Consider the following 27,755-nt stretch of genomic DNA (forward strand, 5'->3'; position numbering starts at 1 on the left):
AATGCGCGATCTTCACCCCTAAACTACGTGGTTTAGTAATAAACGATCACAAAGAAACAAGCGAAACTCAATCGAACCTTCAAAGAACTCGTCTTTAACAATCCGCGTGAGGAACGATTGACAAACGCCACAAAGTAAAACTTTGATAAGTTTGATTTTGATTACAAAGCAAAAGCCTTGAAACAGTTGAGAGAAAACTCAAAACTATTAAAATCAGTCATAATCTGAATTGTCTTCCAAAAATTCGTGCAAATATGTTTACATAATGAAAAAAAGATATCAAATCCAGTTGCCAAAATAATTAGGACTCTAAACAAGGAAACAAGTATTTTCTCGCAGCTGGGGCGCGCTCGGGCGGTAGGATTTGGCCGCTCGAGCGCCGGGTCTTTTGGATTATTCGCGCTCGGGCAGTAGAATTTAACCGCTTGAGCGCCGAGTGTTCTTGACTTTTGACTGCTCGGGCCTGTAGGATTTGGCCGCTCAAGCGCGAAGTGTTCTTGAAATCTTCCTTCAACAGTAAGTGCGGCACTCGGGCGGTAAGATTTGGCAGCTCGGGCGCCAAGCCTTCTAGATTTCTCATCATTTACCACTTGAATAATGTTTCTATGACTCCCAAAATTTTTTTCCCATGCACCACAAACCATTCGTCACTCTGCACCTCGCTTGTAAGTTCTTCTTTATTGCTCATAAACACATGCAATGCTTCTTTGAATCTCTTCAGTTTTCCCCTCGTGATTGGTCGCTCCGGCAATTCCAACGGATCCCATGCTTTCCTCGGAGCTTGACCTACCATGATCGCATTATCCTCCCCTTCTTGAAAAGAATTTGTCCTCAAATCTTGCTCATCACCTACATCAAAAAACGAAAGATAACTAACATTAAATGTAGAACTCACGTTATACTCACCCGGCAGATCGAGTTTGTAGGCGTTGTCATTGATCATTTCAAGGACTTGAAATGGTCCATCAGCCCTAGGTAATAGCTTCGGACGCTGCTTCTCTGGGAAAATTTCCTTCCGCAGGTGTAGCCACACCCAATCTCCCTTCTCAAAAACCACTTTCTTCTTCCATTTGTTCGCTTACTTGGTATATTGCTCATTTTTCTTCTCTATATTGGCCTTGGCCTTTTCATGCAAACCTCTAACAAATTCAGCCTTCTTTTTGCCATCCATGTTTAACCTTTCACTCATAGGTAAAGACATCAAATCCAACAGAGTCAAAGGATTAAAGCCATACAATAATTTGTAGTAGAATGCATGCAACGATTTTAAGAAAACTCAACAAATGGTAGACATTCTTCCCAATTCCTTACGTTCTTTTTAAGAATAGCACGCAAAATTGTTCCTAAAGTTCTATTAACAACTTCAGTTTGTCCATCCGTTTAAGGATGACAGGTAGTAGAAAACAACATTTTGTACAAAGCTTAGCCCACAATGTTTTCCAAAAGTAACTCATGAATTTAACATCACAGTCAAAAACAATAGTCATATGCATATCATGCAACCTAACGACTTCTCTAAAGAACAAATCCGCAATGTTAAAAGCATCATCAGTTTTGTGACAAGCAATAAAATGCGCCATTTTAGAAAATCTATCAACAACGACAAATATCGAATCTCTCCCCTTCTTAGTCCTAGGCAATCCCAAAACAAAATCCATAGATATGTCAATCCAAGGCTCGCTAGGAACAAGAAGCGAGGTATACAATCCATGCGGTTGTGTCCTAGACTTAGCTTGTCTACAAATTATGCACTTATCACACACACACTCAACATCACGCTTCATATGTGGCCAATAGAAATGTTCATGCAAAGAACTCAAAGTTTTAGCCACACCAAAGTGTCCCATCAAGCCACCCCCATGTGCCACCCTAACAAGTAATTCACGAATTGATGATTTAGGGATGCACAACCTATCTTCTCTAAACAAGAAACCATGATGCAAATAAAATTTTTCATGTGGACCATGCATACATGTTTCAAAGACACTTTTAAAATCCTCATCTAGCACATATAACTCCTTGACATGCTCAAACCCCAAAATTTTAGACTCCAAGGTAGAGAAAAGTATGTATCTTTGTGATAGTGCGTCGGCCACTATGTTTTCCTTACCTTGCTTATATTTGATCATGTAAGGGAATGTCTCTACAAATGCCACCCACTTGGCATGTCTCTTGTTCAACTTGTGCTGTCCCTTAAGATGCTTTAAGGTTTCATGATCCGTATGAATCACAAACTCCCTAGGCCTCAAGTAGTGCTACCAAGTCTCTAGCGTCAAGTGCGTACAACTCCTTGTAATACGTCGGATAGTTCAGCGCTGCTCCATTGAGCTTCTCACTAAAGTACGCCACCGGACGTCCTCCTTGCATCAAAACTCCACCAACACCTACACCTGAAGCAACACATTCAATTTCAAAGGTATTAGCAAAGTCAGGCAAAACAAGTAAATGAGCATTAATTAATTTTTGCTTAATAATATTAAAGGACTTCTCTTGTTCCTTGCCCCAATGGAATGGAACGTTCTTCTTGATCACCACCGTCATTGGTGCTGCCTAGTGTGCTAAAATCCTTTACAAACCTCCTATAGAACCTTGCAAGGCCATGAAAGCTTCAGACTTGACCAACAATAGTAGATGTTGGCCAATCTCGAATAGCACTTACCTTGTCTTCATCCACTTGTATTCCTTGTGAACTTACCACAAAACCAAGAAAGATAAGTATGCTTGTACAAAAATCACATTTCTTTAAGTTAGCATACAAACTCTCCACTCGAAGTGTGATTAACACAAGTTTTAAGTGTTCAACATGCTCTTCTAAATTTTTTTTATACTCTAGGATATCATCAAAGTAGACCACAACAAATTTCCATATGTGTGCATTCAAAACATGGTTCATTAACCTCATAAAGGTGCTAGGAGCGTTAGTTAAGCCAAAAGGCATTACCATCGACTCATATAACCCGTATTTGGTCTTAAAAGCCGTTTTCCATTCATCAAATTCCCTCATTCTTATTTGGTGATACCACTCTTCATATCAATTTTTCTAAAGATACAAGACCCATGCAATTAATCTAACATATCATCTAGTTTAGGTATGAGATACCTATACTTGATGGTTATATTATTGATTGCCCTACAATCCACACACATACGCCATGAGTCATCTTTCTTAGGAACCAATAAAACAGGTACAACACAAGGAGACAAGGGCTCATGCACAAAATCCCTTTCTAACAACTCACTTACCTGTCGTTGAAGATCCTTAGTCTCCTCCGGATTGCTCCTATAAGCTGGACGATTTGGCAATGCATTCTCGGGCACAAAATCAATTTGGTGCTCAATCCCTGTCAACAGTGATAGTCCTTGAGGTAGCTCCTCCGGAAATATATCATCAAACTCCTGCAAAAGTGGAACAACAATGCTCGGAAGGGACCCGACTATATCACTTGTGTTAAAGAGGATATCTTTATAAAGAATCAACACAAGTGGTTCATGTGTGTGCATCAATTTCTTTAGCTCACTCATTTGGGCCATATATGTTTTTATTTTGGCCTTTTTCCTCTAATTTTCTTTCCCCTCATTTTCTTTCCTCTCTTTTTTCTCTTGTATGGGCGTCTCAATCTTTTGATCACTCCTTTTTTCAGCCATTTCATTTTTTCTCTAAAAGGTCATCTCACTTTTTTGTTCACTCTTTCTTTCGGCCTCTTCTCTCTTCTTTTTTTTCAATTGTCCTCCAACACTTGCTTTGGGGACAATGGAAGCAATACAATGAGTTATTCTTCAATACAAATGAATACCTATTCTTGAACCCGTCGTGAGTCACTTGCCTATCATATTTCCATGGCCTACCTAGCAAAATATGACAAGCATGCATTGACACCACATCACACAATACATCATCAACATACTTCCCAATCGAAAATGAAACTAAAACTTTCCTATTAACCTTCACTTCCGCACAATCATTCAACCATTGAAGCCTATATGGTTGAGAATGCTTCAATGTAGGTAAACCCAATTTCTCCACCATCTCAATACAAGCCACATTAGTACAACTCTCCTCATCTATGATAAGATTGCAAACCTCTTTGTTTACAAAACACCTAGTATGGAATAAGTTTTGTCTTTGGTTCGTCTCCTCCTCCTTGACTTGGGCACTTATGATCCGCCTAGTCACTAGTACTTCACCTACAACCGCCTCATATCCCTCATCAGAATCCTCTAATGCAGGCATCTCATCATCATCACCCTCACTTTGATACTCATATTCACCATAGCCATTCAACATCATTACCATCTTATTAGGACATTGGCTAGCAATATGACCAACCCCTTGACACCTAAAACATTTAAAATCCCTAGAACGATTAAGAGGAGTTTCAGATTTACCTTGCACTCCTTGTTTAGGCACCTCCTGCTTAATGTCTACTTTGGGCTTGGCCACCACTTTTCCTTCTTCGCGTTTGATAACGTTGGAACGCCAAGATGTTGATGCATTCACCATTTGAGTAGTGGGGCCAACTCCTTGCCTCTTGAGTTGTTGCTCCACCTTTATGGTCCATTTTCACCATCTCATCTAGATCCAAGTAGTGCCTAAGCTCCACTTGATCTTGAATCTCCCTACTCAAACCACAAAGAAAACGTGCCATCGTCGCCTCACTATCCTCCTCTATATCTGCCATAATCATGACTACTTCCATCTCTTTATAGTACTCCTCGACACTCTTTACTCCTTGCCTCAAGGTTTGTAGCCTCTTAAACATCTCCCTATAATAGTGATTGGGCACAAACATCTTCCTCATTACCCTTTTCATCTCATTCCAAGTATCAACGGGTCTCTCATTATACCTCTTCCTAGTGGTCACTAGTTGATCCCACCAAATGAGAGCGTAGTCGAGATATTCAACTACCGCCAACCTAACTTTCTTTTGTTCGGAGTAGTGGTGACATTCAAATACAAACTCTGTCCTCTTGTCCAACTCTAAATATGTCTCCGGGTCATATTTCCCATGGAACGATGAAATCTTCATCTTAATACTACCATTGTTACCATATTCCCTATCATCGTATCTACCCCGTACGGCTCTTTTTCTTCCTCTACCAAATCCTCTACCTCGTCTGTTCTTACCCAATTTTCATTTTGGCTCTCCTCGTCTCCTCCCAAATCATACTCTTCCTCTTCTTCTCCTCTATCCAAATCTTTAGTCTTAGATTTATCTCCACTATTACTAACTTCAAGCCTACTCATCCTCCCATATAACGGCTCCAATCACCCCTCATCATCCTAGAGAAATGTCCAAACAACCCCTCCATTTGAACTTTAGACAAGCCTTGGTTAGAACTATCTCCTTCCTCCTCCTAAATTTTTTTTTCGGACATTGTACCTGGAAGAAATGTTAGTAGAAATAAAATAGAATATTCCTCATCCAAATTCTCACGGTCACTCCAAAGAAAATTCACTCGCACTCAAGTATTTTCACTCGAATTCGAGAGTTCCCTCAAATGGCTCAAGCTTTGTATTTGTGTATATCAAACTATCAAAGCTCATTTTGTGAACAATTGTGATCGACTCACTTAGACTGCGTAGAAAAAAAATTTGAAAATATATTTTTTTTGGCCGAGTACTACTCAAAAATTCAAAAAAAAATATCACCAAAATTCGAGAAACTAACGAAGAATGATAGAACAAAAACAGATCTGAAAAAGGAACGAAAGAATAAACATATCTGAAACTAGAACGAGATAATATAGCGATAAACTTAGTTGAATTCAATGAACCTAAGCTCGGATACCAAATGATATGAATCCTCGTACGAACAAAAGCAAACACGATTAAATATGAATCGTGCCCCAATTCAATAACGAACAAAGATCGTTGTTATGATGTCCCGATCTTTTGATTCAAGCAATGCGCGATCTTCACCCCTAAACTACGTGGTTTAGTAATAAACGATCACAAAGAAACAACCGAAACTCAATCAAACCTTCAAAGAACTCGTCTTTGACAATCCACATGAGGAACGATCGACAAACGCCACAAAGTAAAACTTTGATAAGTTTGATTTTGATTACACAGCAAAAGCCTTGAAAAAGTTGAGAGAAAACTCAAAACTATTGTATAAAATCAATCATAATCTGAATTGTCTTCCAAAAATTCGTGCAAATATGTTTACATAATAAAAAAAGATATCAAATCTAGTTGCCAAAATAATTAGGACTCTAAAAAAGAAAACAAGTATTTTCTCGCAGCTGGGGCGCGCTCGGACAGTAGGATTTGGCCGCTCAAGCGCTAGGTCTTCTAGAATATTGCGCTTGGGCGGTAGAATTTTACCGCTTGAGCGCCGAGTGTTCTGGATTTTTGGTGCTCGGGCGGTAAGATTTGGCCGCTCGAGTGTGGAGCGTTCTGGAAATCTTCTTACAGCAGTAACTGTCGCACTCGGACGGTAAGATTTAGCCGTTCGGGAGCCAAGGCTTCTGGACTCCTCATCATTTACCACTTGAATAATGTTCCTATGACTCCCAAACTTGCTCCCATGCACCACGAACCCTTCGGAACTATGCACCTCTCTTGTAAGTCCTTCTTGATTGCTCATAAGCCCATGCAATGCTTCCTTGAATCTCTTCAGTCGTGCCCTCGTGATTGGTCCCTCCGGCAACTCCAACGGATCCCATGCTTTCCTCGGAGCTTGACCTACCATGATTGCATCACGATATGTCCCAAAAATGCGATTTTCGCCAACCAGAATTCACACTTACTGAATTTTGCAAACTTGCAAACTCTGCAAGACTTGCAAAACTTGTGCCCAAATGCTGATTATGGTATTCATGGCTCTTCGAGTATATGAGAATGTCGTCAATGAATAATATGACGAACTGATCTAGGTAGGGCTGAAATACTCGCTACATTAGGTCCATAAAAATCGCTGGAGCATTCGTCAGTCCAAATGACATCACTAAGAACTCGTAGTGTCCATATCTAGTTCTGAAGGCTGTCATATGAATATCTGCATCTTTACCTTCAGTTGATGATACCTAGAAAGTATATCTATCTTAGAGAACAATGTAGCACCTTGCAACTGATCAAATAAGTCATCGATCCTTTGTAATTTATATTTTTTCTTGATAGTTAACTTGTTTAATTCTAGATAATCGATACACAACCTCATGCTTCCATGTAGAGCCCAAATTCAGTACACGTAAAATCCATGCATTTATTTAATTGTGAAATTACTTAGTCAAGTTTAAAACGATTTTTAGCGATGCATAATTTATTTATTTTCATTATTTTAAATTATTTATGTTATGTGATGCACGTTAAAACGTTTTCTCGACTTTCATGTTACAGGCGATTATTCGATGCGGGATAAAGGAAAAGAGACCGACGACGATTTTTGGCGATTTTAAAATGTGGTATTTTATTTTAAGTTAGGATTGAGACATTTTAAATGATTTATTTAGTTTTTAGCATTTTAAAGCCTAATTTATTTATTTAGTGATTTTAGGATTTTAAAACTTTTAAAGTTGAGCTAATGTGCATTTCATTTTTAATTAAGAGATTTTATTTAAAGTTAGAGGAAGATTAGTATTTTAATTAGTTGTTAATTAATTACACACACACACATTTCTCACACCTCACACACGATACACACACACACATTTCTCACACTCTCATTTCAGATTTTTTTAAGAAAAACCTAGGGTTCTAAGAACCAAGAGCAGCCGCCCCTATCCTCTGCATCTTTCCAGCAATTTTCATCCACTTTTCTTCAAGAAAATTGTGCCACGTTCCTCTCGGATCAACCCTTGCATCTTTCCCGCTTCGGTGTCGTCGTTTCGGTAACTTTAAAAGTCAAAAGGAATATGCATCGATCTCGTTATAGTACATGTTCTTATGTTTATTATGTGTAAAAATTCATGTATGTTGTGCAAAGTTTGAGCAAAAAAATTGATTGGATCGATTTTGAAATGATTTTAGATCTAAAAACCCGAATTCTGTTGTCATTTCGTTTTCTGCGAAAATTCGGTCGACTTTCTTTAAAATCGTTCAACATATAAAACGTAGTACTTTTTGATACCTTAGATTTGACAGTAAATTCGTAATTTTTGTACAAGAGTCGAGTGCGTTATGATTGTTTTCGTGGGACTGCTCAAACTATAATTTTCTGAAAATGTATTCTTGATATGTTCTTGAAGTTTATTTGTTGCAGGCTTCGTTGAGAACCGTTGGGTGATCACTGCTGCATTTAAGTATTGTGAGTATGATGTTGAGATGATTTTTGGAGCTTCATTTCGTGTCAATGGGCACTTGGTTACATTAGAAGTCGTAGGAAGCATTTTTGTGTCAAAATAGAGTGTTCACGGTTTGAGTTGCGTTGTATGATTTGTATCTGTTAGAGTAGATGCCCTGCAAGCCAACTGTTGACTAGGGAATTTATTGACTCAAGTGAAATAAATAATCTTTATTTTAATATAATTTAACTTTTTATGGTCTTGTTATACTTTATCTGTATACCCATCCAACAGCATAGATAAAGTCCTTGATTATGTTTTAATACAAATGAATCGTAATTAGATGTTGAAACTCATTTGTAAACACTGCATATTCTAAATTCGTTCCTAGTCGATTCAGCCGCCCAAAACAGGGATCAAGGTCGCTTGAGCTCGAGACTAGCATCTGTGATGTTGTGTACTGGGTTTCTTGGTAAGGGCATGGATATGTCCAAACATGCAGATGGGTAGTCATATGATTATTATACCGAACAACCCTCCGTCGGACTTTCCAAGTGGTTATCATTCATCGAGAGGATAAGTCCAGTGGTTATGATTGTACACCATTAGTCCTTACGACCCGGGACAACACTGAGGCTCTATATGCTAGGGCTGTGCTTTGACTCGTTTACCGGCTCCAGGAGAGTCATCAGGCAGCGAGGTTGGGTAAAGTTGCGACACATATAGGAGCCAGTGCATTGTAGTCGAGGATTCACCGCTCACCTACGGGTGTGGATATCATATGTGATCTGATGTAATAATAGTGCATGGAATCTCGGGCCAGAGTATGAAATGTACGTTGGAGAAGGAGTTCTCCATAGCGCACGCGATGCCACTATTATAGTTATCACATAGTAATCGAATTAATATGCAACCCTCGATGAACCAATGGTTGCAGATTCAATCGGGATATATGAGATGAAGAGACCGTACTGTACGTTAATCATAATCGACTGGTTCTTGCAGGCACTATCAGTGATACCTAGGGGATCATGGGGCGATGCTACTAGACACTCTTACCATGATCCGATGGGTGCAATCAGAAATGCGTTCTGACATTCTTGATCAAGGTGTTGATGAAAAGAATGGGCTAACTAGAGTAAGCTCGAATAAAGGATTATGTCCTGAATCACAAAGAGTTGTAACCCACGGCTAGCTGTATCCCTTAACCATTGAGAGGTCACACAAGCACTGGATCGTTTGTTCCCGTTGAGAGAATAAATTCAAGGAGTTGAATTTATATTATGATATAGTAAATTCAAGGAGTTGAATTTATGATAATTAAAATTTGAGAAAAAATAAATTCAAGGAGTTGAATTTATGAGATAGTAAATTCAAGAAGTTGAATTTATGAAATTTGAGAGAATAAATTCAAGGAGTTGAATTTATAAAATTTGAGAATTTAATTTATTAAACTCAAAAGTTAGGTTTATTAAATATTAAATTTTGGAGGTGATAAAATTCAAGGAGTTGAATTTATAATTTAAATAATAAATTCAAATGTTGAATTTATAATGTATTTAATTTATTAAGCTCAAAGGTTGAGTTTATTATATATTAAATTAATTATATTGAGAGTATGTTTAATGGGCTTGCAGGAGTACAAGTCCAACATATTAAATAATTAAAGTTATTAAGGGACTTTGATTAATTAATTAAACTAGTTGGACTAGCCCAATTAATTAATCAAGCCCATTAATGTTAATTATGGCATTTAGGTCAAGACTATTGTTTTTAAGGAAAAAAAGGGAAAAATGACCTAGCCTCCACTCAATCCAAAAGGTGATTCACGAGAGGCACCAAAAATTCCTCCAAAATATTTTGGCCACTTTTTCAAGGAAAAGAGATTTGAGTCATTTCACAATATTTTTAATCTCCAACGCAAAATCTCTTCTACTTTTCTAGTGCAAATTAAAAGAGGATCAAACCATCTAGTCGTAGGACCTGATTAGAAGAAAGGAGTCCTTGAAGAAAGAGTGTAGGGATTTCATCAAGAGCTATCTCCGCCAAATCCGGGATAGTTGGAGCTGTGTGATTAATTCACCAAAGGTATAAAATTCTAAACGCCCTTTGAATGTCTATGATAAAACCATACAAGTGCTCAAACAAATATATTTGATTGTCAAAATAAAATAAAAATTTTTAAACTTCCGTTGCGTTTTGGGCACGAGAAAACCGAGATCCAACAGTGGTATCAGAGCCAAGTTTTTCTAAATCGTATTGTTTTGTTATTGAATAATTTATTTATAACCACAGAAGAAAATTTTTCAGAAAATTGTAGCACCATAAAAATTATTTTTTCCAGAAATTTAAATTAAAAAAAATATGGGGCAGTTCCTGGCAGCGGCGCGCACAGTGGGCGCGCGCGCGGCCTACGGAATGTCCGCACGCTGCACGCACGGCGTGCCGCCGCGCTGCGTGCGATTCGCGCGCGCCGCAAACGCTCCCTGCGCGCACAGGACCCCTGCTGCTTCCCGAAACGTTCGGACAGCGCGGGCGGCTGTCCGGGAGTGTCTCGGGAACCGTTCTTGATGATGATCTTGAATTGTTTGGGCCTAGGGTGCAATTTTCTGATTTTTCAAATTTTTGGGCAAAATTGATTTTTTTAAAAATTGGTTCAGTTTTTATTTTGGAAAATTAATTTTTGGAAATTTAAAATTTTTTATTAAAATAAATAATTATAATATGATTTTAATTATTTATGGTAAAATTAAGTTTTACAATAAATCAATTATTATTGATTTAATTCTTTATTTAATTTATTAAATTCTTTAATAATTGTGGTGGTTAGTGATAAAATTATTAGATATATGATTTATCAATTAATTAAATTGATGTTAATATTTGATATTAAATGCATGAAGGATGATCGAGAGCCTTAACCAATGTGTTAGGTGTATGTTAGGATATTTTACTGTTTTATTTGTTTTTATTAATATTTGATATTATTAAAGTGGGCCTGGTTTATGGCCCGTTACCACCCCATGAGATGTATCCCTTATGTGCCATGACTATTTAAATGTAATTATTAGAAATACTGGGTGATCAAGACTGAAAGATGGTGGGCCCAATGAACGAGATGAAGACATGTAAAATATTGGAAGCTCTTGTAATAGTTGCATTTGCATCCCTGCATTCACCTAGGTTTTGGACCTGGATCCATGTATGGCTCACATGAGTCTAATAGTGTTTGCTGATCGATCATCCTTATTTATTGTCGAATGTCATATTATGATATATGCGATATATAGTAATATGCATGTTTGTATATTATTAAATAATATAGTTGCATGAATCCGGAAAACATACAAACTCGTGGCACTTGATTTTTAAATTACAATGATGAGACAAATTTTAAAATTAAAATTCCCTCATTTTGAATATGATTCAAAATTCATATCAAACCGTAAAAGTAAAAATTAAAAGAGTTTAATTTTTCCTTGCCTTCCATCAACCGTGGTTGCATGTTGATCGCTACCCGCGAACAGTGTCTGCCTCATATTATTATGGAGGCCTGGACGCCGGAAAGCTGTGACTTCCACCAGACATATGATGTGAATTGAGGGAAACTCCCATGACTTCGGCTCATATTATTGGGGGAACTCATGGCGACCATCTACTACAATTCAACATTGATGGGTCGGTTTGACACGCGAAAATAAACGGCGTCATATTATTGGGTCCTTATTAAACGTGAGGCAAAACACGCGGAGGTTGCATAGGGATGCAATTGGATTCTACCTTTTAGAAATTATAATTGGCTGATATTATTCGGATTATAATTGGCTAATTGGACTCTACGTGCCCACTAAGAAAATACGATTTCCCTTTTTCATTAGAGGGTGGTGGAAATATCAAAATAGTGGGAGGGAGATTTATAAAATAAAATTCATATTTTATATCGTAAAATTATTTTAAAATTATCAGCAACCATTATTCTGTTTCCGTATCAGTATAATTTTGATTTTCGTCACGTAATCCATTTTTGTTATTAACAAGCTAACCGAATCTAATATTCATGACCGGTTGGGAAAATTGTTCTGAATTCGGAGAAAGTGGCATACACACTAATGTCAGTCCTGCTCAACTGACAAAGCATGCATGATGGTGAGACCATAGTAGGCAAGCTAAAGTGTAACATGCTCGTTTCTATGTCAAATGAACTGTAGGGACAGTTTGAGGAAATGTTGAATGCTGCTGACATTCGAATGCATGTGCAAAAGTTGCATGGTGCATGAAACTCATACGATGATGCACACTACTTTCAAGGAGCTCATGAATACACACATGCAAGATGGGGCTCTAGCCCATGAGCATGTTGTACATATGACTGGGCTTATTGAGAATGTGGTGGGACTGGAATTTTGATTCCTAAAAAATTACTAGATAACATCAATTGTTGTCTTACTCTTGCTCATTTGACGGGATTATGGTGAACTTCAATTTGAATAAGATAGATGATAGCCTTGAAGAGCTAGTCAATATGCTTATAACTTATGAGATCACCATAAAACATAGAATTGTTGTTTTTCTAATGGGCCTCTCGTTAGACGAAAAATGACCCACAATGTAAGGAAAAAAAATGTTCTACCCCTCACAAGAAAAACAAACTCAATAAGAGGCAAACTCTGAAGAACACTTAAAAGGCCTACAAAGCAAGATAAGTCAGAACATATTTATTTCACTGCAAGAAGTCCGGACATAAGAAATTATATGTACCAGAAATGTTCTGGAAATGATAAGTGAATGTCCAAGTAAACATGATTTCAACCAACAAACAAAAGAAATTTAGATGATCTAAATCCCACACAAATATGACACGCTAGACTATGTCACATTTCCCAAAGAAGGATGCACAAACTAGTGGGAGAAGACATGTTTGACTTGTCAGACATAAATTCTCTACCTACTTGTAAATCCTGTCTAAAAGGAGAAATGACAAAGACTCCATTCAATGGAAACGTAGAACGTGCGCATGATCTATTGGATTTGATCCATACAGACATTTGTGGCCCGCTAAGTGTTAGCACAAAATATGGGCAATCCTACTTCATTACCTTTAATGAAGACCATTCGAGGTATGAGTATGTTTATGAAACACAAATCTGAAGCATTTGAAAGGTTCAAAAAATTCAGATCTGAAGTAGGAAAGCAGCTAGAAAGGAGTATTAAGACACTTCGATCTGATCGAGATGGAGAATACTTGAGTGCTGAATTTTTGGGTTATCTAAAAGAGAATGGGATTCTCTCACATTGGACTTCACCAGCAACACAACAATTGAATGGTGTTTCTGAACGTCGAAATCGAACCTTGATGGACATGGTTCGATCCATGATGGGATTCACTGAATTGCCTACATCGTTTTGGGGCTTTGCGCTTGAAACTGCAGCAATGTTGTTGAATAATGTCCATACTAAAGCAGTTGATAAAACACCATATGAGATATGGATGGGAAAAAAACTCCCAAATATTCTTACACGAGAATATGGGGATGTCCTACTTACGTGAAGCAGACAGTGGGAGACAAATTGGATAGTAGATCCCTTTTGTGCTACTTTTTAGGATATCCAACGAATTATATTGGATATTATTTCTATCATCCCAATGAAGCAAAAGCGTTTGTTTCAAGAAATGCCACCTTTTTTAAAAAGGAATTTCTATTAGATAGAAAAAGGCAAGATGATAGAACTTGAAGAAATTCAAGATATTCCCTCAACTATAGTAGTTGAAACTAATCCCCAACAACCAGTAGTTGAAGTGCAAGCTCCTAGGAGGTCTGATAGGGTTATTAGACCACATGCTAGATATACGCTTCTTCGTGAACAAGACCACGATTAGTCTTGTGTTGGATGTGATCCAATGAACTCTAAGGAAGCAATATCTGATACTGATTCAACCAAATGACTTGAAGCCATGCAGTCAGAGATGGACTCTATGTATTCAAACCAAGTATTGACATTAGTAGATCCACCTGAGGGAATCAGTTCCCATAGGATGCAAATGGATCTATAAAAGAAAGCTTGGGGCGGATGGCAAGGTAGTGACCTTCAAAGCAAGATTGGTTGAAAAAGGTTATACTCAAAAGCAAGGAGTTGCCCATGAGAAAACTTTTTCACCAGTTGCTATGTTTAAGTCCATTAGAATACTACTAGCCATAGCATCATGGTATGACTATGAGATATGGCAAATGGATGTAAAGACTGCATTCCTCAATAGAGACATCAAAGAAGAAATTTATATGTCTCAACCTAAGGGATACACATCAGTAGGAAGTGAGCATAAGGTATGAAAACTTCAGAGATCAATATATGTTCTCAAGCAGACGTCAAGGAGTTGGAACCTCATAATTGATAGCACTATCAAAGATTTAGGTTTTGCTAAGAATCCTGAGGAACCATGTGTGTACAAGAAAGTTAGTGGGAGTGCAGTGACATTCCTAGCACTTTATGTTGATGATATCCTGCTCATTGGGAATGATGTAGGATTGCTACAATCAACTAAAGTATGGTTAGCAAGTAAAATCTCCATGAAAAACATGGGTGAAGCATCATAAGTATTGGGAATACAAATCTTTAGAGATAGATCAAAGAGAATGCTGGGGCTCACCCAAGCCATCTATATCGATACCATTCTGAATCAATTCTCTATGGAAGAGTCCAAGATAGGATACTTACCAATGTGTCATTGTATTACTCTATCTAAAGCTATGTGCCCAAAATTGATGAAGAGATAGAGATGATGACACGTATTCCATATGCGTCAGCTATTGGTAGTATCATGTATGGTACGATATAGACACGTCCTAATGTTGCTTACGCTTTGAGTGTTACAAGCAGATATCAGGCGAACCATGGTCCAATGCATTGGAAGGCCGTGAAAGATATTCTTAAGTACTTGAGAAGGACTAAGAACTTGTTCATGGTCTATGGAGGTGGAGAATTAAAATTGGAAGGCTACACTGATTCTAGCTTCCAATGTGATGTAGATGATTCGAAATCGACCTCTGGTTTTTTATTCATGCTTAATGGTGCAGCTGTCTCTTGTAAAAGTTCCAAGCAAGACACCATTGCGGATTCCAATACTGAAGCTGAATACATTGTTGCATCTGATGCAGCCAAAGAGATAGTTTAGATGAGGAATTTTGTCCAAGAGTTGGGCATCATTCCTAATGGAGTTGATCCAGTCCCGTTGTACTGGGACAACACTGGTGCCGTTGCGCAAGCAAAGGAACCAAGGTCTCATCAGCGATCCAAACATGTACTGAGGAAGTTACACATCATACGGGAGATTGTGGGAAGAGGAGACATATGATTCGAAAGAGTCTTCTCTGCAGATAATGTTGCTGATCCAAATACAAAGCCCTTGCCAGGACCAATGTTTGAAAAGCATCGCAAATCAAAGGGATTAAAGTTAAGGGTAGTTGGCTCTAGGGCAAGTGGGAGATTGTTAGAGTAGATGCCCTGCAAGCCAACGGTTGGATAGGGAATTTATCGACTCAAGTGAAATAAACAATCTTTATTTTAATATAATTTAACTTTTTATGGTCTTGTTATACTTTATCTGTATACCCATGCAAACAGCATAGATAAAGTAATTGATTATGCTTTAATACAAATGAATCGTAATTAGATGTTGAAACTCATTTGTAAACACTGCATATTCTAAATTCGTTCCTAGTCGATTCAGCCGCCCAAAACAGGGATCAAGGTCGCTTGAGCTCGAGACTAGCATCTGTGATGTTGTGTACTGGGTTTCTTGGTAAGGGCATGGAGATGTCCAAACATGCAGATGGTTATTCATATGATTATTATACCGAACAACCCTCCGTCGGACTTTCCAAGTAGTTATCATTCATCGAGAGGATAAGTCCGTGGTTATGATTGTACACCATTAGTCCTTACGACCCGGGACAACACTGAGGCTCTATATGCTAGGGCTTTGCTTTGACTCGTTTACCGGCTCCAGGAGAGTCATCAGGCGGCGAGGTTGGGTAAAGTTGCGACACATATAGGAGCCAATGCATTGTAGTCGGGGATTCACCGCTCACCTACGGGTGTGGATATCATATGTGATCTGATGTAATAATAGTGCATGCAATCTCTGGCCAGAGTATGAGATGTACGTTGGAGAAGGAGTTCTCCAATAGTACACGCGATGCCACTATTATAGTTATCACATAGTAATCGAATTAATATGCAACCCTCGATGAACCAACGGTTGCAGATTCGATCGGGATATATGAGATGAAGAGACCGTACTGTACGTTAATCATAATCGACTGGTTCTTGCAGGCACTATTAGTGATACCTAGGGGATCATGGGACGATGCTACTAGACGCTCTTACCATGATCCGATTGGTGCAATCAGAAATAAGTTCTGACATTCTTGATCAAGGTGTTGATGAAAAGAATGGGGCTAACTAGGGTAAGCTCGAATAAATGATTATATCCTGAATCACAAAGAGTTGTGAACCCACGTCTAGCTGTATCCCTGAACCATTGAGAGTCACACAAGCACTGGATCGTTTGTTTCTGTTGAGAGAATAAATTCAAGGAGTTGAATTTATATTATGATATAGTAAATTCAAAGAGTTGAATTTATGATAATTAAAATTTGAGAAAATAATTCAAAGAGTTGAATTTATGAGATAGTAAATTCAAGAAGTTGAATTTATGAAATTTGAGAGAATAAATTCAAGGAGTTGAATTTATAAAATTTGATAATTTAATTTATTAAACTCAAAAGTTGTGTTTATTAAATATTAAATTTTGGAGGTGATAAAATTCAAGGAGTTGAATTTATAATTTAAATAATAAATTCAAATGTTGAATTTATAATGTATTTAATTTATTAAGCTCAAAGGTTGAGTTTATTAAATATTAAATTAATTATAATGAGAGTATGTTTAATGGACTTGTAGGAGTACAAGTCCAACATATTAAATAATTAAAGTTATTAATGGGGAGAGGGCCACTCCTCCTCGTCCGCCCCCAGATATGCAGGCTCATATGCTTGCAGGAATGACTCAGTTCTTCGAACAGTTTGCGGGGAACCAAACTGCAGTAGACACAGGGGCGAGGCCCAGACTAGAGGCAATCTATGAGAGGTTTAAGAGGATGGATCTGAAGGAGTTCTCGGGGACTACAGACCCGATGATAGCAGAAGGATGGATTAAGTCCATCAAGGTAATCTTGGCTTTTATGGAGTTGCAGGAAGCAGACAGGGTCAGGTGTGCCACTTTCCTTCTGACAGGAGATTCCAGACTTTGGTGGGAGAGTGCATCAGTGTCAGGGAACTTGCAAACACTGACTTGGGATGGTTTTAAAGAAGTTTTCTACTCCAAGTACTTCACTGAGGAAGTAAGATCCAGACTGACTAGGGAGTTCATGGCACTTGCGACAGGGAGACAGTAGCGTTGCAGATTTTGTTAGGAAGTTTGAGAAGGGGGTGTCACTTTGTGCCCCTAATTGCAAATGATGCCCGAGAGAAGATGATGCATTTTATGGATGGTTTGCTGCTGATCTTGCGTTGTGATGTGAGGGTTGCTGGTCCTACCACCTATGCCGTTGCCGTGTCTAGAGCTTTGGCGGCAGAGCAGGACCAGAGGGACATAGAGGTTGACAGACAGGGCAAGAGGCCCTACCAGGCACCTCAGCAGCAGCAATAGCCGCGACCCCAGTTCAAGAGGCCTTTCCAAGGACAGTAGGGGAAGATGGCCATTTCTGGTACCGTCGAAAGGCAAGGGTCATATCCCTCAGCAGAAGGCTCCACAGAAGCCTGGTGAGTTCCCAGTATGCCCGAAATGCCACCGCCAGCATCCAGGACAATGTTTATGGTGATCAGGCAAATGCATCAAATGCAGAGCCAGCGATCATATGTTGAAAGACATTCCACAGCGGAGGCAGCCAACCCAGGGTAGAGTGTTCGCCATGCAGGCAGAGGAGGCGAACCCAGACACGACCCTGTTGATCGATAACTTATTTAATTCAGCACCGTATTATTTTTGCTACGCATGTTTCAAATTTTATTTGGAATTATTAGTGTGCTAGTTAGTATTTTTGGTGACTTGTGTAGAGATTGTTCTACTATGCTTGAGGTTAAGATTAGAATTTTGGGAAACAAGTTTGTGTGTTGTGATAACGTCTTTCAGGAAATATTTTCATAAAGAGGGTAGCTACGAAGGCTTTGATAGATTCAAGGGCCACACACTCTTTTATTTTAGAGACATTCGCTAATAATCTGGACGTCAAGTCTATTGCACTTGTCGTGAGCTACTCAGTGACAGTCCCATCAGGGAAAGAGCTATCAGCTACTAGTGTGGTCAAAGACATCGATCTTGAACTGCAGGGCCACCTAGTGTATGCTGATTTGATTGTCTTAGTCGATGCCAGAATTTTGTTATCATTTTGGGAATTGACTGACTGACGAATAACAGAGTTCTTATTCACTTTCACAAAAGGTCAGTGTTGGTAAGACCGTTGGGCCTGGAGAGGTTTCTCTTTGAGCCGGATAGATAGAGGAGTTTTCCTCGCATGATCTCTTGCATGCAGGCATGAAGACTTATTCATAAGGGTTGTCAGGCTTTCTTGGCCATCATTGTTTCCGCACATGACGTACCCACTCCGTTGATATCTGATGTACCAGTAGTCAGTGATTTTCCTGACGTCTTTCCAGATGACGTCACATGCCTTCCACAAGAGAGAGGTTGAGTTTTCCATTGACCTTATGCCAGGTAGCATGCCAATCTCAAAGGCACCATACCGGTTAACTCCAGCTGAGATGTTAGAACTCAAACAGCAGATTCAGGAGCTTCTAGATAAAGAATTCATCCGTCCTAGTTTCTAACCATGGAGCGCACCTATGCTCTTCGTAAAGAAGAAGGATGGGAGCATGAGGTTGTGTATCTATTACCAAAAACTGAAAAAGGTAACGATCAATAATAAATACCCACTTCCTAGATCGAATACTTGTTTGATCAGTTGCAGGGAGCTATAGTGTTCTCCAAGATATATCTACTAACACGGTATCATCAGCTGAAGGTAAAAGATGCAAATGTTCATAAGATAGCCTTCAGAACCAAGTATGGGCAATACGAGATCTTAGTAATGCCGTTTGGACTGACAAATGCTCCAGCGATATTTATGGACCTCATGAATTGAGTACTTCAGTCTTACCTAGATCTGTTTATCATAATTTTCATTGACGACATTCTCATCTACTCGAGGAGCCATGAGGAGCATAGTCAACACTTGGGTACAGTTTTGCAGGTCTTGCAGAGTCGCAAGTTGTTTGCAAAATTCAGTAAGTGTGAATTCAGGATGGAGAAGGTAGCATTTTTGGGTCATATAATATCTAGCAGTGGTATCGAGGTGGATTCAACTAAGGTGGCAGCACTTAAGGAATGGGTTGAGCCGAAGAATGCGTCAGAGATCCGCATTTTCCTAGGATTACCAGGCTACTACAGGAGGTTCATTCAGGGATTTTCTTCGATAGCAGTGCAACTCACTTCATTGACTAAGAAGAATGCTAAATTCGTATGGAGTGGAGAGTGCCAGAAGAGCTTTGATACTATGAAGCTAGCTCTTATTTCAGCGCCAGTGTTAGCCATGCCAGCAGGACAAGGCAATTTCGTACTGTACATCGATGTTTCTAAGCTCGGTTTAGGCACAGTTTTGATGCAGCACGGTCGGGTTATAGGCTTATGCCTCCAGACAGTTGAAAGTGCATGAGAAGAATTATTCGACTCATGATCTTGAGTTAGCTGCCATTGTCTTTGCGTTGAAGATATGGAGACATTATTTGTATGGCAAGAAATGCCAGATATTCACTGATCACAAGAGTCTCAAGTATTTCTTCACGCAGAAAGAGCTAAATATGAGACAAAGACGGTGGTTAGAGTTAGTGAAAGACTACGATTGTAAAATTAGCTACCATTCGGGGAAAGCTAATGTTGTGGCAGACGCCTTGAGCAGAAAAGTTGCAGTCGTAGCACAGCTGTAAGTACAGAGATCTCTTCAGTCAGAGATTCAAAGATTTGGGTTAGAGGTTTATCCTAAGGGCATGGCTCCTAAGCTGTCTAATCTAACACTCCAGTCTTCTTTGGTTGACCAAATCCGTAGAGGTCAGCCTTCAGACGAGCAGTTACAGAAATGGAGACTGAAGGATGAAGCCAAGGCCAGTGTACTCTACCTTGTGTCTGATGGTATTGCGAAGTACAGAGGAAGGATGTGGGCTTCTAGTGTTGATTCGATCAGAGAGCATATTCTGATAGAGGCACATACATCTCCGTATTCCATCCACCCTTGAGGTACTAAGATGTACAAAAATTCGCAAATTCATGTATTGGTGGCCGGGTATGAAGCGGAACATCCGACGATTTGTGTCTAAATGCCTCACTTGCCAGCAAGTAAAAGCAGAACATCAGAGGCCAGCAGGAATGCTTAAGCCACTCCCTGTTTCCAAGTGAAAATGGGAGAATGTTACCATGGACTTCGTTGTTGGTTTGCCGGGGTCAGTCAGGGGATCCAATTCCATTTGGGTCATCGTGGATCGACTTACTAAGTCAGCACACTTCTTGCCAGTGAAGACGACTTTCTCCATGACTGAGTATGCAGAGCTCTATATCAGGGAGATAGTTCGATTGCACGGGATCCCAGTTTCTATTGTGTCTGATAGAGACCCGAGGTTCACATCGTCCTTTTGGAAGAGTTTACATGCAGTCATGGGGACGAAGTTTCTATTCAGTACTGCATTTCACCCTCAGACAGATGGCCAGTCTGAGCAAGTGACTCAGATTTTGGAGGACTTGTTGAGAGCTTGTGTGATCGATTTCCTTGGGAATTGGGAATCAAAGCTACCTCTAGTGAAGTTTACCTACAACAACAGTTTCCAATCATCTATACGTATGGATCCCTACGAGACACTTTATGGAAGGAAGTACAGATCACCAATTCATTGGGACGAAGTCGGTGAGAGATCAAAACTTGATCCAGAGATTTTTCAGCAGACTGTAGACATGGTGATCAAGATTCGAGACAGGATGAAGACAGACTAGAGTCGCCAAAAGAGTTATGCTGACAAGAGGAGGAGAGATCTTGAGTTTGCAGTATGTGATCATGTTTTCGTAAAGGTAGCACCTATGAAAGGTGTTATGAGATTTGGGAAGAGAGGCAAGCTCAGTCCGAGATTTATTGGACCGTTCGAAATTCTTGACAGAGTTGGGACACTTGCTTATCGTGTAGCTTTACCATCGAATCTGGCCGGTGTACACAATGTGTTCCACGTTTCAATGCTGAGGAAGTATCTAGCCAATCCTTCGCATGTTTGAGCTTTGAGCCATTGCAGTTGGCTCCAGATCTGTCTTATAAGGAAAGACCTGTCCAAATCCACAGACAGTAACGGAGACTTCAGAACAAAGTAACCAAGTTGATCAAAGTCTGGTGGCTGAATCAGTCAGTGGAGGAGGTCACTTGGGAGACCGAAGCAGATATGAGGAACCACTATCCGAAGTTGTTTGGTAAGACTTAATTTCGAGGACGAAATTTATTTAAGTGGGGGAGGAATTGTAGAGCCCAAATTCAGTAAATGTAAAACCCATGCATTTATTTTATTGTTAAATTATTAGTCAAGTTTAAAATGATTTTTAGCGATGCAGTATTTATTTATTTGCATTATTTTAAATTATTTATGTTTATGTGATGCACGTTAAAACGTTTTCTCGAGATTCATGTTTAAGGCGATTATTCGATGCGGGATCGAGGAAAAGAGACTGACGACGATTTTTTGGCGATTTTAAATATGGTATTTTATTTTAAGTTAGGATTGAGACATTTTAAATGACTTATTTAGTTTTTAGCATTTTAAAGCCTAATTTATTTATTTAGTGATTTTAGGATTTTAAAACTTTTAAAGTTGAGCTAAGGTGCATTTCATTTTTAATTAAGAGATTTTATTTAAAGTTGGAGGAATGTTAATATTTTAATTAGTTGTTAATTATTACTTAAGCAAAATTTTATCCCCTAATCTCTAAACTCATGCACACAGACACATTTACACACACCTCACACACGACATACACACACATTTCTCTAAACTCTCATTTTAGATTTTTTTGAAAAAAAACCTTGGGTTCTAAAGAACCAAGAGCACCCGCCCCTATCCTCTGCATCTTTCTAGAAATTTTTGTCCAATTTTCTTCAAGATAATCGTGTCACGTTCGTCCTAGATCAAACCTCGCATCTTTCCCTCTTCGGTGTCGTTGTTTCGGTAACTTTAAAAATCAAAAGGCATCTATATTCTTTCGTTTATGCATCGATCTCCTTATAGCACATGTTCTTATGTTTATTATATGTAAAAATTCATGTATGTTGTCAAAGTTTGAGCAAAAAAATTGGTTGAATCGATTTTGAAATGATTTTAGATCTAAAAACTCAAATTCTGCTGTCATTTCGATTTCTGCGACACTTTGGTCAACTTTCTGGAAAAACTTTCATTATATAAAACGTAGTAATTTTTGATACCTTCGGTTTGACAGTAAATTCGTAATTTTTGGACAAAAAACGAGTGAGTTATGATCGTTTTCGTGGGACTGCTCAACCTGTAATATTCTTAAAATGTGTTCTTGACGTGTTCTTGAAGTTTATTTGTTGCAGGCTTTGTTGGGAACCGTTGGGTGATCACTGCTACGTTTAAGTATTGTGAGTATGATTTTGGGATGATTTTTGGTGCTTCATTTCGTGTTGATAGGCACTTGGTTGCATTAGAAGTCGTAGAAAGCATTTTGGTATCAAAATAGCGTGTTCACGGTTTGAGTTGTGTTGTGTGATTTGTATCGTTGTTTGAGGCATCATGGGTGTTTGAATCATTGCCATAGCAACCTAGGATGGGTTTCGAGGTGTTGGTTCACGGTCCGCACAATCGAATTAGGAAGATTAAGCCACAAGTGTAGTGATTTTCGTTGGTTTTCCATTTCCGTAGGTACATGGACCCTAAGCCGGATTCTGACGCGGGGTCCGTGCCCTTGTGCCTTTCGAAGTGTGAATTTTCAGAGTCTACATGGACCAGGAGCCGGACCCTGACACGGGGTTCGTGCCTTTTTTAATTCCGAAGATTGAGTTACCGAGGTTACACAGACCCAGACCCAGATGGATACATAGGATCCGTGTCTTCACTTCATATAGGGATTGTTTTGGGGTTCAATGTCATGGTTTAGTACGATAATTAAACAAGGTCGAGTCCTGAGAGATTCTAAAACATCATAAGGAAATTTGTCAGTTTTGGGTGTTAGAATGACTAATACGTCTGTCATGAAAGATAAGTGTTTGAACTCATGTTAGTATGTGCCGTAGTAGCCCCAAGGGAGATCCAACGAATCCCTTGACGCCATGTAAGTATGTTTGACGTGCAAGGGAAAATGTTTTATGTTTGTGTGGTACGCTAAATGTCTTGTGACCAATATGAACGGGTTTGGAAGTCGTTGAACGTGGCCGAGGACCTCTCCACCTCGGTAAAGCATGACCGGGTTTAGATTAGGATTTTAAAGAGGTAAAGCATGACAGGGACCAATCCACCCTGTAAATCAGGATTGGGGATCTCAAGTATGTCGTAGTGGATTTTTCTGCCAGCCCTGTACTGTGGTTTAATCTGATCAGGCGCATTTATGTATGATTCACTTGCTTTGAAACATATCTCTACACAAAATGATGAAGTTATGCATGTTCAGGTATGTATGATGCAAGTATGTTTATGAAAAGTTTTATGATGATGGCACATCTATGGTTATGTTAGTACGTTCAAGTTTATGTATGTACGTTCTACTTTTAAGTTGCATGCGATTTTATTACGTATTATTTGTTATCCAGTTTATACATGTTTAGTCTTTAGACTCACTAGACTTCATTCATGCAGGTGAGGACGAGTATGAGGAGAAGAGGGGTGGGGACCGATGAGCCGGCTTGGACTATGCAGAGGACTAAACCCGAGGACCGCCAATGTTTTAAGATTTTATGCATGACGATTTTATTATTCTGACTTTTACGAGATTTTTACACGTTGTTTGAACAAGTATCTTTAGCAACTTTAATTGTGGTATTTTGATTGCAAATATTTTGGATTAACAGTTTATTTTAATCAAAATTTGAAGATTTAGTTCTTATCTAAGTAAATTTTTATTTTTCCACAAATTTAAATAGTTTAAAAGTACGGTACGTTAAATTCCATCTGTCTTCTTTACGAAGAGCACTGGTGCGCCCCATGGTGATAAACTAGGGAGGATGAATTCTTTGTCTAGGAGCTCCTGAATTTGCTGTTTGAGCTCTAACATCTCTGCTGAAGCCAAAGGGTACAGTGCCTTAGATATCGGCACAGTGCCTGGCACAAGGTCAATGGCGAAATTTACCTCTCTATCTGGTGGAAGGCCTGTGACGTCATCTGGGAAAATATCAGGAAAATCTCAGACAACTGGTACATCAGATATCGATGTGGTCGGTGCATCAGGTGTTGAAATAATACTGGCCAAGAATCCTGAAACCCCTTATTAATAAGTCTTCGTGCATGCATGCAAGAGATCAAGCGAGAGAAACTTCTTCACCTGCCCAGCTTGAAAAGAAATTGCTGCATGCCCAACACCAACACTGATCTTCTCTGAAAGTCACTAAAACTATGTTCTTCATCAGCCAGTCCATCCCTAAGATAACATAGAACTCTGTCATTGGCAACACAATCAGATTGGCGTAAACCACGTGGCCCTGTAGTTCAAGATCGATATCTCTGACCACATTAGTAGCTGATAACTCCTCCCCTGATGGGACTGTCACGGAGTAGCTCACGTCGAGTCCAATTGACTTGATGCCCAAATAATTAGTGAACGTCTCTGAGATAAAAGTGCGAGTGGCCCCGAAATCTAACAAGGCATTCGCGGCTACTTTTTTTATGAATATATTTACCGAGGAACGTTAGCACAACACATAAACTTATACCCCAAAATAATAATCTTAACATCAAGCATAGTTGAAAATTTCTATCAAAAAACCCAAAATACGAAAGCAACATGCTAATAATCCCAAGAAAAAATTCAGAGGATGAATGGCAAAAATAATACGGTGCAAAATTAATAGGTTATCAGTCAGTAGAGTCGTGTCTAGATTCGTCTTATTGGCATGCATGGTGTTGGAAACGTAATTTCGGTGTTTGAAAAACTGAGTGTGAAAAGGATGAACAACTGATCAAGAAGACTGAGTGTAATTGAACTAAAACAAATCGTAAACTGATAGTTGCCCGAACTGAAGATTAATGCGTATTTAAGGCAACTGAATCAAGCTAACTGAACTTTGTAGTCAACTGGATGATCAGTTGGAACTGATCAGCTTAACTACATTCAGTTGAATCCTATTGGCTTTATCAACTGATAAATCAGTTTGACATGTCATCAGTTAAGGAACGTAGCTATCAACAGACAACTGTACTATTGCAACGCATGGTGGGAACTCCGCATATCAGAAAAGTTACAGTGTACTATTGTCAGAGTCTCATAGAACCGTCTTTCTTCCTCACAAACAATACTGGAGCGCCCCAAGGCGAAACACTCGTTCTAATGTATCCCTTGGCCAGTAAATCTTCCTACTGATCTTTCAGTTCTTTCAACTGAATCGGTGCCATTCTGTACGGAGCTCTAGAAATCGGAACTGTACCTGGCATCAATTCAATACTGAAGTCTATCTCTCGAATCGGAGGCAAACCCGGAATCTCATCTGGAAAGACATCAGCAAACTCGCAAACCACTGGCAAATCAGACAATGATGAACTCGATTTCAGTAAATCAACTGAATAGACAAGGAATCCCTCTGCTCCTTTCTGTAACAATCGAGTCATAGACAATACGGATATCAAAAGAATTCTAGATCGAGAACCCTTACCGTAGAATTTCCACTCATCAGCCATATCCGGTCTGAATCTCACAATCTTGTGGAAACAAACAACAGTAGCTCTGTACTTGGTCAGCATATCGATACCGATAATACAGTCAAAATCAGACAACCCAAACACAATACAGTCTAACTCAATCTCATGCCCGTCATATTGTAGCATACAATGTTTCACAGAATTCACTGAAATCAAATCTGTCCCCAAAGGAGAAGAGACAGACACTACAACAGATAACGACTCAACACGAAATGCATGACTTAATGCAAATCTCTCAGAAATAAATGTATGTGAAGCACCGGTATCAATCAATACATAGGCAGAGTAACCACATAAAGAACAGTTACCTGCAACAACCTCATCTGGTGCTTCCTGGGCCTGCTCCTCTGTCAAAGCAAATACTCTGGCCTGCTGTCTCGGAGGCTGGCTCACTGTCTGGCTTCCTCCTGGCCTCGACTGTGACTGAGGAGTCGTTGGTGGTGGCTGAAAGGAATGAACAGCTGATGATCGTCCACCTGTCTGAGCCACTGATCCAGTTGACTCCGCTCCCTGGGATCTCTGGGAACCTCCCTGTGGACACACCCTAGCAAAGTGTCCCGACTGTCTGCAGATGTGGCAACTACCAAATACTCCTTGGCATTGCTCTGTGGGATGTCTCCCTCCGCAAGTCTTGCAATAGACCCGGTATAGCTCTGGCTCTGTCGGGAACCCCCAGAGCTATAGGAACTGCTTCCTGACTTCTTGAACTGCTTTCCTCCAGCCTTCAAGAAATCTTTCTTTCCACCACTGCTGCTGCCACCCTCAAATCTGGGAGGAGGTTGCTGTGGTTTCGGTGCTAGAGGAACATACGAAGCTCCTTTCTGTCTCATCATACCAGCTTCAGCTCCTTTGGCTCTATTCAGGGCATCAGCAAAGTTATTCGGTCGCCCAATATTCACCAATGTAAAGATCTCGGGGTTCAAACCATTGATGAACAGATTGGCAATAGCTTCCTCATTCTCGGCCACATGTGGAGCAAATCGCAACAAGGTAGAGAACTTGGTCACATATTCCTAAATGTTCAACTGACCCTGCCTCAGATTGGCAAACTCTGCCCCCTTATCTTTCCTGTACGACACTGGGAAAAATCTCTGATAGAATTCAGCTTTAAAAACATTCCAGGTAATAGTCGTACATCAATGCTCCAATGCTCTCTTTGTCGTAATCCACCAGTTCTTTGCAACATCATGCAACTGGTGCCCAATCAGTCGAACTCGTCGCTCATCTGTATAATCCAACAAATCAAACAGCATTTCAATGTCATCTAACCAGCTCTCACAATCAACAGAAGTCTCTGTTCCTTTCAGGGTTGGCGGTTTAAATGACTGAAACCTTTTCAACAGTGTTTCCATCGGTGTTGCTGTCACATCCATTGGATTTGCAGATGTACTATCCTGTTCAGGTACTCTTCGAGGAGGCATATCTGATTACCAAAAAGGTTAGCAACCAAATATAACAAACCTGTTTTAGTCCTCCTCTGATCATCTTACTGCTGATCAAGAATCGGTTCTGATTCGTTCTCAATAACAC

The sequence above is a fragment of the Primulina tabacum genome, chromosome 7, assembly GCF_025594145.1.
Source record: "Primulina tabacum isolate GXHZ01 chromosome 7, ASM2559414v2, whole genome shotgun sequence".
NCBI classification, from domain to species: Eukaryota; Viridiplantae; Streptophyta; class Magnoliopsida; order Lamiales; family Gesneriaceae; genus Primulina; species Primulina tabacum.